Raw genomic sequence first — 16,604 nt, 5'->3', positions numbered from 1 at the left:
TAAATACAGATGTAACAAGACAATAAAGACCAGAACTTCCGCTGGAGTTCCTAACCAGAACTTCGCTGGAGATCCTAACCAGAACTTGGCTAGGGGTCCTGGCTAGGCTGCTGATCAACTGAACGCTGTCTCCGTGTCATTCCTTCTTCTCCGACTCCGTCCACACCTTTGGGGACCCCTGGACCCGCTGGGGTCGGACCCCAGCAACCTTCCAGTAACTGGATCAGAAGATGAACCCACCTAATCCTTTCAGCGGGCAGCAGCCTAGTGCTTTTTTAACATCTTTCAGTAGTTCCATAGGAACAGCTCAGGCTAAGCAACCCTTTCGATTTGGTCAGCCTTCTCTTTTTAGACAAAACAACACAGTATCTGGGAAAAGCTCAGGATTTTCACAGATATCTAGCTTTCCAACGTCTGGAGTAGGTCACTCTTCTTCAGCACAAATATTAGGATTCTCCCAAACCTCAAATGTTGGACTCTTTTCTGGACTTGAACACACTCCATCCTTTCTATCTGCCTCTGGGCCTTCAAGTTCATGTGTGCCTGGAAACCCAAGATTTACTTTTAAAGCACCCAACCTTGGGGTTTTCCCAAGTACTTCTACTTTTGCACCAGAAACTGGAGAAGTAGCAAGCTATGGTTTGGGGAAAACAGAGTTCAGCTTTAAATCTCTGGAAAATTCAGTGTTCAGACCAATATTGGGGGCTGAATCCGAGCCAGAGAAAACTCAAAGCCAAATTACTTCCGGATTGTTCACATTTTCCCAACCAATTAGTAGTGGACCTGGAGGACAGGCTCCATTTTCTTTTACACAGGTGACAAGTTCAGCTACTAAATCAAATTTTACCTTTTCGAAACCAGTTGATAGTAGTAATTCATCATTACCCTTTACCCTTGCTTTGTCAAGTCAAAATGTGGAGGAAGAGAAGAAAGGCCCTAAATCACTATTTGGAAGTCTTAATAGTAGCTTCACTAGCTTCCCCACATCTTCTTCAGGATCATTGGGGGAACCCTTCCCAGTTAGCAAAACAGGCGCCAGACAAGGATGTGAAGAAACTGTTTCCCAAGTGGAGCCACTTTTCAGCTTCATGAAAGGACTGAAAAGGAAGGAGGATCAGGATCGCTCCCCAAGGAGATATGGCCGAGATGCAGTAGAAGACCTGGACCCTCTCTCGAGGGGTGATCATCCTCTCGCTAAGCGGCCCCGGGGAGGTACTCTGTTTGGTCGGACTATACAGGATGTTTTCAAAAGCAATAAAGAAGTCAGTCGTCTGGGCAACAAGGAATCTAGAAAAGAAATTGGCTGTGCCGAGTCTGGGGAAAATGATCACGTGGCCATACGAGGAGGGAGTCAGTCTGTTCTGGCAGCTTCCCGGCTTCCAGGTGTGAAAGAGGAAGAAACTGAAAGAGATAAAAAAGAAGATTTTCTAAGAGGAACTCCTGGGCGTCAGAATAAAAGAAGTGAGAGCACAGACAGACTTGGGGGCTTTTCTCCCTCTGAAGTCACAGCGATCCAGTGCAAGACCATTCCCGACCGTCTCAACAACAGGACCTTTCTGGAGAAACACTTTGGCAAAATTGCTAAAGTGCAGCGCACTTACACCAGGCGCAACAAACACCTCGCGGTGGTGTATTTCTTTGATCATGCTTCTGCAGCCCTGGCCAGGAAGAAGGGGAAAAAAGGTGTGCCTGAAGAAACGTCTATCTTTTGGCACAAGAAGAAAATGAGTCCCAACAAGAAACCTTTTTCCCTCAAGGAGAAGAGACCAGGTGAGGGTGAGGCTGGCCAGGGCACCGAGGACACATCCTTTCAGCACTCCCCCCTCGGCAAGCCCATGGGGAGGACTGCAGTCGGCAGCCTCATGAATAAAAGCTCTCCAGTGAAGAAGTCAGGCCTTCTGAAGGCTCACCTGTTTGAAGGAGACTCTTTTGACTCGGGCTCTGAGAGTTCTGAGAGTCCTGGGCTGTGTGTGTCCTCCCTCAGTGCACTGATAGGCACTGTGGCCGAAACGTCTGAGGAAAAGTACCGCCTGCTTGACCAGAGGGACAGAATCTTGAGGCAAGCTCGGGTGAAAAGAACCGACCTGGACAAAGCAAGGACGTTCGTTGGGACGTGCCCTGACATGTGTCCCGAGAAGGAGCGGTACATGCGGGAGACCCGAAGGCAGCTGAGTGTATTTGAAGTGATCCCCGGGACTGACCAGGTGGACCACGGGGCAGCTGTCAAGGAGTACAGTCGCTCCTCAGCCGACCAGGAGGAGCCCCTGTCACATGAGCTGCGGCCCTCAGCAGTGCTCAGCAGGACCATGGATGACCTGGTGACCCAGATGATGGACCGGAAGGAGGGCAACCTGCGGGACTGGTATGACTTCCTGTGGAACCGCACACGGGCCATCCGGAAGGACATCACGCAGCAGCACCTGTGTGATCCCGGGACGGTGTCCCTGATTGAGAAGTGTGCCCGGTTTCATATCCACTGTGCTCACTTCATGTGCGAGGAGCCCATGTCCTCCTTTGATGCCAAGATCAACAATGAGAACATGACCAAGTGCCTTCAGAGTCTGAAGGAGATGTACCAAGACCTGAGGAACGAGGGTGTGTTCTGTGTCGGTGAAGCTGAGTTCCAGGGCTACCATGTGCTGCTCAATCTCAGCCAGGGGGACATCCTGAGAGAAGTGCAACAGTTCCATCCGGCTGTTAGAAACTCCTCGGAGGTGACATTTGCTGTTCAGGCTTTTGCTGCATTGAACAGTAATAATTTTGTGAGATTTTTCAAACTGGTCCAGTCAGCTTCTTATTTGAACGCTTGTCTTTTACATTGCTACTTTAATCAGATCCGCCAGAATGCTCTCCGGGCACTCAACATCGCCTATACCATGAGCACCCAACGATCCACCATCTTTCCCCTGGACAGTGTGGTGCGCATGCTGCTCTTCAGAGATTTCAAAGAGGCCACAGACTTCCTCAACTCCCATGGTCTCCCTGTTTCCGATGGCTGTGTCGAGCTGAACCGGTCCTCCTTCTTGGAACCAGAGGGGTTCTTGAAGGCCAGGAAGTCGGTGTTTATTACCAGGAAGCTGATGGTGTCGGTTGGGGAAATTGTGAATGGGGGGCCGTTGCCCCCTGTCCCTCGTCATACCCCCATGTGCAGCTTCAACTCCCAGAACAAGTTCGTCGGGGAGAGCCTGGCAGCGGAGCTGTCCGTGGGCACTCAGAGACCCGGCTTGGATGCAGCAGGTGTGGGGAGAGGAGAGGAAGGTGGTACTGAGGCGGACGCGTCCCCCCTACCCTCCTCCCGCAGCCTCTTCCCATCTTGGCCCCTGCGCTGCCCTATCTGCCGCACCACCCAGCAGCCACCCCGAGTGCGGCACCCGGCCTCTTCCCACCCCCCATGCTACGCCCTGTGCAGCCGGAACTTCTTCCTGCAAAGCCTGAGCCTGAGTGCCCTGACGCGGACCTGGCGCAGGTGGTGGACGAGCTCACCCAGGAGGCTCTTCAGAGGGACCGTGAGGAGGTGGGTGCCGCCGGGGCGGCCTTCGCAGCCACAGCTCTGGGTGTTTCCAGTGCTGCTGTGGAGGAGTCGCTAACAGCTGCTACCACAGGCATTTTGAGGCACATGGCAGCCGAAGAAATGACTAAGGAAAGGGAGCGAAAAGAGGAGGAGAGGCGGCAGGCTGAAGAGGAGAGATTGAAACAAGAAAGAGAACTGGTGTTAACTCGGATGAGTCAGGGCCTGGCTGCAGAGCTGACAGAGCTGGTGGCGATGGAATGTGTGAGGGAAACCTGCTCCCAGGAGTTGAAGAGTGCCGTGGAGACAGACCAGAAGGTCCGCATGGCCCGCCGCAGTGAGGAAGTCTGTGCCCACCTGGTGGGCTTCTTTCTTGGCGAGGAGATTGTCCAGACTGCAAAGAAGACCCTCCGGGAACTTCAGTGCTACTGCAAGTATCTTCAGAGGTGGAGGGAAGCTGTCGCAGCCCGGAAGGAGCTGAGGCGCCAGGTGCGGGCCTTCCCTGCAGCGCCCTGCCGTGTGGATGTGAATGACCGGCTGACGGCGCTGGTGCCCAGTGCAGAGTGTCCCATTGCTGAGGAGAACTTGGCCAAGGGCCTCCTGGACCTTGGCCACGCCGGGAAAGTGGGCATCTCCTGCAAGAGGCTCAGGTGGCTCAGGAACAAGACGACGCACCAGTTGAAGGTCCAGCACTTCCACCAGCAGCTACTGAGTGATGCAGCGTGGGCGCCCCTGGACCTGCCGTCCCTCGTGGCCGACCACCTCCCTGGTTGCAGGGAGCATGCGTTTTGGAAGCTGGTGCTGGTGTTGCCCAAATACGGAGAAGAGCAGTCCCCATGGAGTCCTGGCAGAATTCTGGCAGATTGGTTGAAAGTCAAGTTCATAGGAGGTGATGGCTCGGATGACACATGCAGTGATGCTGGTGGAATTCAGACACTCACACTGTTTAACGCACTCGGCAGCAAAGGGAATCGGGCCGTTCCTGTCAGCGTGTGTATAAAGGTAGCCTACGGTGCTCTCAGTGACGGTGCCCTGGATGCCGTGGAGACACAGAAGGAGCTCCTGGGAGCCAGCGGCCTCATGCTGCTGCTTGCCCCCAAAACGAAGAGCGAGGACATTGCAGAGGAGGACGCGTACTGGCTGTCGGCGCTGCTGCAGCTCAAGCAACTCCTGCAGGCCAAGCCCTTCCAGCCTGCGTTGCCGCTGGTGGTGCTCTCACCCAGCCTGGGAGGGGTCGCCGTGGAGAAGGAAGTGGATGATGGTCTGATGCTACAGAATTTGGTTTCAGCTAAGCTGATTTCGGATTATATCATTATTGAAATTCCTGAGTCCATTAATGATTTACAAGGCACAAATAAGGTTTCCCTGGCCGTGCAGTGGCTGGTCTCCCACTGCCCCCGTGCCCTTGACCTTTGCTGCCAGACCCTCATTCAGTATGTGGAAGATGGGGTTGGCCGTGAGTTTAGCGGCCGGTTTTTCCATGACAGAAGAGAGAGGCGGCTGGGCCGCCTGGCCTCGCAGGAACCTGGTGCCATCATCGAGCTGTTCAACAATGTTCTGCACTTCCTCGCCTCCGTGGTGTCCTCCGAACAGCTCTGCGACCTGTCCTGGCCTGTCACCGAGTTTACTGAGGCAGGGGTCAGCCGGCTGCTTCCTTACCTTCAGTGGAATTCCCCGGAGCACCTGGCCTGGCTGAAACAGGCCGTGCTGGGCTTTCAGCTCCCGCAAATGGACCTTCCACCCCCGGGTGCTCCCTGGCTTCCTGTGTGCTCCATGGTTATCCAGTATGCCTCCCAGATCCCCAGCTCTTGCCAGATGCAGCCTCTCCTCCAGTCCCAGGTGGAGAGCCTGCTCTGAAGAACTTATGTCAGGTGGAAGAGCCAGAACCGCTCCCCTGGCTGGGAGGCAGGGCCCTCAGTTGCTGAGATCCCATGGGACGACGTCATTGCCTTGTGTGTCAACCACAAGCTGAGGGACTGGACGCCCCCTAGGCTTCCTGTCACATCAGAGGCACTGAGTGAAGATGGTCAGATATGTGTATATTTTTTTAAAAACCATTTGAAGACATATGATGTTCCTATGTCGTGGGAACAAGCCAGAATGCAGACGCAGAAGGACCTCCAGCTGCATCAGGGGTGCTTGGAAACAAAGACTTTTCATCCTTCTGCAAACAAGTTTCCCCACTCCGTTCCTTCACATGCACCAAAGAAAACGGAAGAGGAGTGCAGAGTGTGGCCGACTGGGGCCGGTTCCCAGCACGGAGGACCTGATGCGTGGAGCCTCTGCCCAGGAGCGCCTGGCCCAGTGTCTGTCCAGCAGTCTTCTACTGGAAAAAGAGGAGAGCAAGAGATTTGAAGATCGACTTCAGCAGTTGTTGTCTGAAGACTCAGGAACATTTACAGATTCAACTTCCCTCCCCCTCTACCTTCCTCAGACTCTGGTGTCTCTGCCTCAGACTATCCAACCTGTGATTAAAACATCCACAACTACTAGCCCACAGAATGAAAGGACAGGGGAACAACTGCAATTGTCAGAGGCAACTGGCACATCTTTGACTGAACGGCTGAAGCACCTGGAAAGGCTGATCCGAAGTTCAAGGGAAGAAGAAATTGCCTCAGAGCTCCATATCTCCACACTGCTGGACATGGTGGATATTTGAGCTGCAGACTTGAGAGTGGGAGGGTCTTTCCAGAGATTTCCTTGAAATAATCTTATTCTTGACTAGAGGCCCGATGCACGAAATTCGTGCACTGGGGGATGGGGAGGTTCCTCAGCCCTGCCTGCTCCTTCTCGCAGTCGGGGACCCCTCACTCCTTACCACCCACCTGCTCTATTGATGCACTGTTGGAAATGTGACAGTTAATTATGCAAACCAAACATTGAATGTCTAAGGCAGCTGTGGGCAAACTACGGCCCGTGGGCCGGATGCGGCCCATTTGAAATGAGTAAAACTCAAAAAAAAAAAAAGACCGTAAAAAAAAAAAAATCACTGAAAAAAAAATAATAAAAAAATAAAAATAAATGTTGACTTGAGCATTAAAATATTTCTCCTAATTAATTTCCTTTCAATGTACACAAATCCATGCACCAGGCCACTGTGTGTGTGTGTGTGTGTGTGTGTGTGTGTGTGTAGTATAATACTCTCCCAGGATGCTAGGCAGTAGCAGAGAGCCACACAGCTCCCAGTCAAGCATGCAATCATGAAGGTAAACAACAATACTCGACAGTGTATGTGTAGTCAATGTTTATTGGATATGGTGTTCTTAGCTCACTTAGGGTAAGTTATACTAAGCTATGATGTTTCGTAGGTTAAATATATTAAATTAATTTTAGACATGATATTTTCAAATTAACAATGAGTTTATCAGACTGTAATCCTTTTGTAATTCAAGTAACATTTGTTAATAATTTTGCATAACATAGTATGATGAGAATTAAGAGGAATAAATAATAGGTGGCTTGAGGCTTAGGTAACCTAAGATTATATTGGAAACATGTCTAAGATTTATAGAAATATAAAGAGAAAATTTTTAATGAAAAGAAGAACACTATAAAATAAATTATTATAAGAAAACTAAGGGCAAATGAAACAGGAATAGTATCGTTGGATGAAACAAAACATATAAGTACACTGGCAGAAAAATGTACCATATTGAAAACGTCCCCCTCACATAACTAGCAACTAAGCTCATCTAATGTTCAGATCATTGCTACTGAATTTTGGGAGGAACAAAGATACAAAATTTCTCTTTTTATTTCTACTTGCACAAAATATTAAAATACTTTACATATCTGAATTCCCACGCTAACCTAAAACATATTCTAAGAATATATTCATTCTGCATATTTCTACTAAAAATTGTTCAAAATTATAATTCTTATTATACTTTTTATGTATTTCTGGCATTCCTCATGTTCTATTAAAGTGAATTTAGCAACATGGTTAGGTTTCTAGGCTAACTGAAGTATTAAGGAACCATATATCACTTGTTAATGTACATGTAATTGAAAAGACAGTTATTAAGAAACAAACACTATACTATTAAAATTCAGATACAAATAGGAAAATTCAATAAAACTATGGTGTGGGAACCACACCAGGGTCCCAAGATAGTCAAGGCCAATGGGAGCACAGAGCCCTTGTTGTCAATACACCAGAATGTCCAAGGCCACTCTGAGCATGAGCCTAATCGGGGTACCCAAGGCCAAGATATTATGAGCAGGTGCAAGGACACAGGATATGCCATGCCCTTCTGTAACCCAAGTGATTGATGTCACTGTTGGCAGCTAGCCTTCTTTGTCTCTGGAGTAATATACAGGTTACTGACCAGAAGTGTGAAGAACAGTGTGGAGAAGAGAGGCAACAGGCACAGGGACTATAGTTTCTATGCGTGCAGAAGAGAGGAGAGCTCAGATGGAGCTGAGAGCTGATACTGCTAGGATGTAAGGCTAAGAGCTCATAGAGAGCTCAGATATAGCCACCATGTTAACCAGCCAGTGTTCTGGGCAAGAGAGACAGGAGAAGCTGCTGAGCCAGAGAGCTTAGGTACCGCTAAGATAGGAGGTGGTGAGTCTAAGGGGCAGCATGCAGCTGCTTAGATAATAGCAGTGGATACAGAGATTAATGCTGCTTTGTAGGAAAGATATGTACTTACCAGCTGGTGTCCGGCTGCCTGCCTATATGGACTTTATCTTGTCTGATGGCTGTATGGCCATTGGCTTCTGCAATAAACACTCATTCTTACACACCCACAACTTCTGATGGCTTCTCAGTCTAAGACCCGGTGTCCAAGGAGGTCCAACCATAGGCAGAGTGGCTCGGACCCAACACCTGTAGCTAGTGAGCATAGGATAAAGGAAGAACTTGGACTAAGTTCCTAACAGTCAGTACAGTGGGTAGGGTTCAAGGAAGAACCAGTCCTGGCGTAGTCGGGAAGAATTTAGAAGAATGTATTGACTCAAAGCCACTAAGAGCACCAGAGCTGTTCAAGGCTCATTCTGTCTCTGACATATTGTTTAACCATGTGTCTCAAAAAAAAAAAAAAAAAAAAGTCAAATACAAATTTTCATAACCATAAAGAAAAAGGAATTGGGCATGTGGGAGGCAGACAATCTGTGATTCTCTCTCATCATTTATGTTTCTGTCTCTCTGTTCCTCTCCCTCTCTGAAGTTAATAAATAAATAGACTAGTACATACTTAAAAAGTTTCAATTAAGAAAGGACAAGATATACATGTCTTTATAGGCAAAAATATATAATCAAAAAACAGATTATAGCAAAGATTCATACATATTTTGCATATGGGGAAATTTTTTTCAAGAAAGTCATATAAACTGTCAATGACACTATGAACCAATGTGCAAATATCTTAGACAAAATCTTAGAAACCAATCAAGAAATGTATAAATAAGATATGTGGCTCAGTTTGTTTTGCCAACAAATCTTGTTTTCTTTGATATGCAATACAACTAGCAGCCATATTTTGCTTATATAAATATAAGCCCTTTATTTTAGTGTCATGACACTGTCTGAGTGTCCAGAGTAAATGGTAAAACTATATGCTTGAAAACAATTCTTGCATAGTGTGACTAGTAATAATGAAACTATGCAAGTTAGAGTCTAGAGAGCACATGAATATCAATGGAGGTGAGACAACTAGCACCAGGGGTATGTTTCAAGAAATAGTGTCTTTCTTATTTTAAACGCTGGTCAATTTCCCAATAATTTGCTCCTCTAGTTACAAAGCTGATACTCACTTGTATCTCTACCATTTCTGTTACAGAAGAATTAGAAAAATGATTTGAAAAGAATTAAAAATATCACTTTTTATACTTCCCCATATTGTACCTGATATTTTAATCTATATACTTATTAAACTTACTAAAACTTAAACAACACTAATACCTTTTAATATGAGTATTTTTTTATTAAAAATACCTCACAAAAATCAGAAGTGATAGAGAAATAGTGAAGATAAAAGGAAAATGTTAAAAGGCATTTATAATATTACAAAGATTTATTTTCAGAGAAGGATGTGCTGATAAATGTTTAGCAACCTTTAAACAGAGGAGAAAAATAAGCCTGATTTGTTGCATTTGCTGTTTCTATGATAAAAATGCCCCTACCAAAGTCAATTGTAAGCAACTGACAGGAAATCAACTGTATCACAGAATTCCCAAGTACTTAACAACAATCTTTCACACTCACTAGTATGAAACAACTCTAACATACCTTTGAAATGTACATGAATTTTTAAAAGTAAAATGATACTAAATATCTATACTTACTTCAGTTGTGCAATCTCAGTACTCATTTAAAGTGTAATAAATTTAAGGTATTCAAGTTTCTCCAACCTCAAAATCTTCCATATGTTTCTATATATTCCCTATATTCTACAATTTTTTGAAAATATTTAAAAAGGCAGGAAACAAAAACATATAGTGTAACTAATTTTTATTATTACTTTAAAAATATGACTCACTGTGAGATTATTCATAATGGTCTCATTCATCTCCTGGTTTCTTTAAGTAATTTTACTCATTAAAATTTTCCCATGGGTTTGCTAGAGTATTTGAATTATGTGGCTTAATTAAATTATAATATTTAAATATAGTTAAGGTCTAAATTTAGGGGTTATACATGGAATTCATTTACACTTTTTTCCCTTTCTCAGTTTTTCAGATAACTGGCAGATAACCACAGATGCAGTCAGAATATTCACTTTTATATCACAAAGCTAATGATGCCAACAGCAGTTTTGAATCTCCTCATATCAAGTATTACATATGTAGAGCAAAAAGACTCTGCTGCCACTTCAGTATTATCTCCTCAGTGCCTTTGAGTTCCTCAGCAGGTATGCCATCTGCCATCAGGCTTTGAGTCTTTACAATCTTAAAGGCTCTAATGCAATGCAGAAATTGATCAATCTTTTAGTTCAAGAGAAACCTTGTATCTGTCATCAGATAGAAAGCCAAGAATATAATGCATTTTGAGTACACATAATACTAGCCTTATTATCAGTTTGCTACTATCATAATACTTTTTTCAGACTTTAAAAATATTTTTTAATAATTTGTTTACTCAATAAATAGGGTATTCATAACTGCAAACAAATAATCAATTAAATGTGTGGGATATCCAAATTGTGATAAATGCTAAAACATATTTATAAATGATAAATCAACTAATATTGAAATAAATTTTTTTTAAGATTACAAACATTCCCTATAACACTTGTATACTCTTGTTTGAATAGGAAACTATTAAGAATTTGATTAACTGTAGGCCATTTACTCAGAAAATGGAGATGTATAACAAATTTTACCTTCTCCATCAAAAGGTTTACTAAGACCCAGAATCCATATAGGAAAATTAATTTAAAAACAATTGTACAATAATGTATACCACTATGCTATAAATCTAGATTAAAATAATGTGGATTTACTAGTACTTTTCCTTTTTTTTAGGGCATGTTGCCACTGGGGCACATAAATAATTTAAACATGACATTTTAACATGAAGGAAATATCACAAGAAAACAATTTTTTTCAAATTAAAAAATATTGATTTTGGGGAGAATATATTTGTCAGTAATAAATATGATAAAGGGTTAACACCCAAAATTTATAAAGAACTCATACAACCAACACCAAAAAGCACACCAAACAATCCAATTAAGAAATGAGCAGAGGACTTGAATAGACATTTCTCCAAATAGGACATACAGATGGCCAATCTATTATAATAAAAGTGTAATGTGCAAATCTACCAAATGACCAAACAACGGAGCGACTGTCCGGATGACACGTACTGGATGACAGGCACTGGCGCCAGGCCAGCCAAGGCGGGTGCTATGAGATTGGTCAGGGGGCCCTGCCATTGCCCCGTGATCGCCCCACAGAGGGAGTTCCGGGCCACCCACTGCGTGGCAATCAATGGGGGGGCTCCACAGAACCCGGGAACCAGGGGTATGTGAGGGCGGATGTGAGCAGTGCCAGGTCAGGGCCCCAGCAGCCGGGGCCGGGGCTGGGAGGCAGCCAGGGCTGTGAAGGCCTATCCTTGCATGAATTTCATGCATTGGGCCTCTAGTCTATAAAATAAAAGCCTAAGCAACCTTTATGGCAGAATGACCAGAACAACCGGTTGCTATGATGAGCACTGACCACCAGGGGGCAGACGCTCAATGCAGGAGCTGCCCCCTGGTGGTCAGTGCACTCCCACAGGGGGAGCGCTGCTCAGCCAGAAGCTGGGCTCACCTCATGGCTAGCAAGTGCAGCGGTGGTGGCAGGAGCCTCTCCTGCGTCCTCGGCAGCACTAAAGAGCAGTGAGCCAAGTGGTAATGAGCAGTAAGCAGGTGGGCAGTAAGGGCAAAGGGTCCCGGACTGTGAGAGGGCGCAGGCCGGACTGAGGGACCCCCCAGCCCAAGTACACAAATTTTGTGCACCAGGCCTCTAGTAGACATATAAAAATATGCTCAATGTCATTAATCATCAGAAAAATGTAAATTAAACCACCATGAAATATCAACTCACACCTGTCAAAATGGCTACCATCCATAAATCAACAAACAACAAGTGCTGGCCAAGATGTGGAGAAAGGGAACCCTTGTGCATTGTTGAGGAGAAAGCAGATTGGTGCAATCACTTTGGAAAATAACATACAGAGTCCTCAAAAAATTAAAAATGGGATTGCCTTATAACCCAATAATTCCACTTCTGAGTATATATCCAAAGAAATTGAAAGAATATATGCACCCCTATGTTCACTGCAATGTTATTTATAATAGCCAACATATGAAGCAACCTAGGTGCCCATAATAGACAACTGGAAAAAAAGTGTTAGTACGTATATACACTGAAATACTACTCGGCTATAAAAAAAAAAAAAAAAAAAAAAAAAAAAAAAAAAAAAAAAAAGAATGAAATCTTACCATTTGCAACAGTATGGATGGACCTAGAGGGAATTATGATAAATGAAATAAGTCAGTCAGAGAAATCAAATACCATATGATTTCACTATATGTGCAATCTAAAGAACGAAATAAACAAACAAACAAAATTGGCACAGACTCATAGATACAGAGAACAGACTGATGGTTGCCAGAGGGGAAGGAGTTGGGTGACTGGGTGAAAAAGGTGAAGGGATTAAGAGGTACAAATTGGTAGTTACAAAATAGTCATGGGGATATAAATTACAGCAATGGGAATATAGTCAATAATCCTATATAATAAAGAGCTAATATGCTAATTAGACCAAACAGCAGTACAACCGTCCAGGCGACCTTCCAGATGACCTTCTGGGCTAAGCTGGGGCTGCAAGGACTGAGCCCCTTGCACGAATTTCGTGCATTGGACCTCTAGTATTGTAATAATTAAGTATGGTGAGAGGTGGGTACTGGAAATCACTGTAAAGTATGTGATTGTCTAACAACTATGCTGTACAACTGAAACTAATAAAAATAATATGAATGTAGAGTGTAACTGAAAAAATAAATTTTAAATTAAAAAATTGTACAAGAAATCATGAGTTATTGCACAGATGACTGCTTTAAAAATTCCAAGGACTTTACAAAATGTAAACTACTGTTCCATAAAATATTGCCTCCTTGAGGAACTTGTGTAAGTATTTAGTAGAAAGAAAAAAAAAATTAATAAAAAATTAAAAAAATTCAATCTAACTTAATTGTCATGCTTTTAGAAAGTAATTGTTGAAAAACAGCATATGATATAGTTTATCGTGAAGATAACCATAAATTCCTCTCCATGTGTAACCATTCTCATATAAATCTCACCTTAACAAAAGAAATTATATTCCCATTTTTAAATCTAAGCTGACACTGTGACATGTTAGCCATTAAAACATAATGGAAGCTCTCAACTGGTATGGCTCAGTGATTGAGTGTCGACCTACGTATGAACCAGGAGGTCACACTTGGATTCCCCGTCAAGGCACATGCCTGGGTTGTAGGTTCCATCCCCAGTCTTGGGTGTGCAGGAAGCAACCAATAAATGATTCTCTCTCATCATTGATGTTTTTATTTGTCTCTCCCTCTCCCTTCCTCTCTGAAACCAATTTAAAAAAATTTTTTTTTAAAACAAAGAAAAAACAAACACATAGTGGAAACAACATTTTACTAGGTGAGCTTAGGCTAAAAGAGGCCTTTAAGGCCTGTGCTCTCCTCTTGGAATCTGGCTGGTCCAACATCTGAATAACAACAACAAAAAATAACCTTCTGGAGGATGAGATACCACAATAAGCAGAGATAACCCACCTAAACGGAACCATCACAAACAAGCCAGCCACAAAGTGATCCAGCAGTGAACCCACCCAAGGTCAAGGAGTCAAAACTACCAAGTTAATTTCAGCTCATAGTCCACCCCAAATCCATGAATTAAAGTATTGTTTTAGTTTGGGGAATTGTTTATTCTTTCTTTTTTTTTTTTAATATATATTTTATTGATTTTTTACAGAGAGGAAGGGAGAGGGATAGAGAGTTAGAAACATCGATGAGAGAGAAACATCGATCAGCTGCTTCCTGCACACTCCCTACTGGGGATGTGCCTGCAACCAAGGTACATGCCCTTGACCGGAATCGAACCTGGGACCCTTGAGTCCGCAGGCCGATGCTCTATCCACTGAGCCAAACTGGTCAGGGCTGTTTACTCTTTCTTGAAAGCCAACTTCAAAACCAAGTAAAAGTAAAAACCAAAGATTTTTGGAATCTCTGAGGAAAAAACATACTTCCAAGACAGGAATAAACCAGTAGATAATTTTAATAACCAGTAGCACATATTGTATTTCTATCTTCCAACAAGTTGAATCCTATTATTTTCTATTTTTTGTAAGATTACTTTTTACTACATATATTCAGGAGATGAAATGCATTATTGTTTGAACAAGGTGGGTGTCTAGATATGCTTTTTTTTTAGAGAGAGAGAGAACTTGTGTACTCAAAATGCATAGAAAAAGGTAACATTTCCAGTACTTAGATAAGTATAAAATTTATAAATAATATATGTGGATTAAATTTTAAGAAAGAAAGGAAGAAAGAAAGAAAGAAGGAAAGAAAGAGAAAAAAAGAAGGAAAGAAAGAAGAAAGAAAGAAAGAAAGAAAGAAAGGAAGGAAGGAAGGAAGGAAGGAAGGAAGGAAGGAAGGAAGGAAGGAAGAAAGAAAGAAAGAAAGAAAGAAAGAAAGAAAGAAAGAAAGAAAGAAAGAAAGAAAGAAAGAAAGAGAGAGAGAGAGAGAAGAAAGAAAGAAAGAAAGAAAGAAAGAAAGAAAGAAAGAAAGAAAGAAAGAAAGAAAGAAAGAAAGAAAGGAGGAAGTAATATCTATAAGAAGATGATAATAAGAAATGCACAAAAACAATAATGAGGTGCCATCTCACACCTGTCAGAATGGCTATCATCAATAAATCAACAAATGACAAGTGCTGAAGAGGATGTGGAGAAAAAAGAACCCTCATGCACTGCTGGCAGGAATGCAGACTGGTGCAGTCACTGTGGAGAACAGTACAGTGGGGCCTTGACTTATGAGTTTAATTCGTTCTGAGACCGAGCTCGTTAAGGAGCTCGTTAAGGAGCTCATTAACTCAAATTACTCTGTCAAATCAATGCAAAAAATCGGCCAAGAGACAGCTGGTATCTCAAAAAATCTTTAGTCGGGACACTCGTAAGTCAAGGCCCCACTGTATGGAGATTCCTCAAAAAATTAAAAATGGAACTCCCATTTGACCCAGTAATGCCACTTCTGAGAATATATCCCAAGAAACCAGAAACACCAATCAGAAAGGACATATGCACCCCTATGTTCATAGCAGCATAATTTATAATAGCTAAGATTTGGAAACAGCCTACAGTAAGTGCCCATCATCAGATGAATGGATTAGGAAACTGTGGTACATCTACACAATGGAATACTATGTGGCTGTAAAAAAAAAAAAAGAGGAACTCTACCATTTACAACAGTGTGGATGGACCTGAAGAGCATGCTAAATAAAATAAGCCAATCGGAGAAAGATAAATATCACATGATCTCACTCATATGTGGTATATAATGAACAACATAAACTGATGAACAAAAATAGATCCAGAGACAAAGAAACACTGAACAGACCGTCCAACCTCAGAAAGAATGCAGGGGAGGTGGGGGAGTCGGGGGAAGATCAATCAAAGGACTTGTATGCACATATATTAGAATAACCAAGGGACAGGGACACTGGGGTGGTGAGGGCTTTCCCTGGGGGCTAGGAGTGGCGGCAGGGGGGGGGGGTCAATCGGGGAAAAAGGAGACAAGTAATACTTTAAACAATAAAAAAAAAAAGAGAGAGAGAAAGAATGCACAGTAGTCCAGCAAGTGTGGCTCAGTGGTTAAGCACTGACCCAAGAACCAAGAGGTCATGGATTCAATTCCTGGTCAGGACACATGTCCGGATTGTGGGTTCAATCCCCAGTAGGGGGTGTGCAGAAGGCAACAAATCAATGATGTTCCTCTCTCTTATTGATGTTTCTATCTATCACTCTATCGTCCTCTCTCAAAAAATCAATAAAAACATTTTTTTAAAAAAAGAAATGCACAGTAAAGAGATCAAATTCATGAAGTAAAGTATCTCACATATTAATGATTTATGTATTTGAATAAAATGGGCAGAAGCAGTAAGTAAAAATATAATGAAAAGTGGTTTATGTTAAAATAAGCTCCTTTATAGTATGGTATTTTCAAGGCAAATTAATGAAAATATACTTCCAACACTTAGGGAAGTGTGTAACTATACTTACTGGTGGGTTGAAGTAGGCAGGTGGAACATGAAATAATAAATAAAAAAATATATGCAATATCATCTTGGGCTTTTGAAAAATTATAGAAAACCAGAACTATAGTAGCTATTCATTGCTATGTACCTATAAACCAATGATTTATCTTTAATTTGCCTACCCGATTTTATAATATAGTTTGTTCCTACCAGTCATACTAAATGCAGGCTATCAATAAGCAAGGTTACCCTGAGTGCTACCAGGGGAGTTTTTTATTTTAAATAGGTCATTAAATAACAATAGTTAGCCAGTTGGTTCTTATCTTGACCAAGACTCGGTAGCAAT

The 16,604-nt window shown here is 43.0% G+C and overlaps 1 pseudogene; it reads left to right on the top strand.

Annotated features, from left to right (window-relative positions):
* Window positions 1–230: 230 nt before the first annotated feature.
* On the top strand, window positions 231–6,234 carry LOC139004987 (germinal-center associated nuclear protein pseudogene; annotated as a pseudogene).
* The last annotated feature ends 10,370 nt before the right edge of the window (window positions 6,235–16,604 follow it).

Source organism: Myotis yumanensis, unplaced genomic scaffold, assembly GCF_028538775.1.
Source record: "Myotis yumanensis isolate MYYU_CA2020_CCGP unplaced genomic scaffold, mMyoYum1.0.hap1 SCAF_3, whole genome shotgun sequence".
Taxonomy (NCBI): domain Eukaryota; kingdom Metazoa; phylum Chordata; class Mammalia; order Chiroptera; family Vespertilionidae; genus Myotis; species Myotis yumanensis.
The sequence above is the reverse complement of the archived record's forward strand: the minus strand, read 5'-3'. Positions and strand labels throughout refer to the sequence as shown.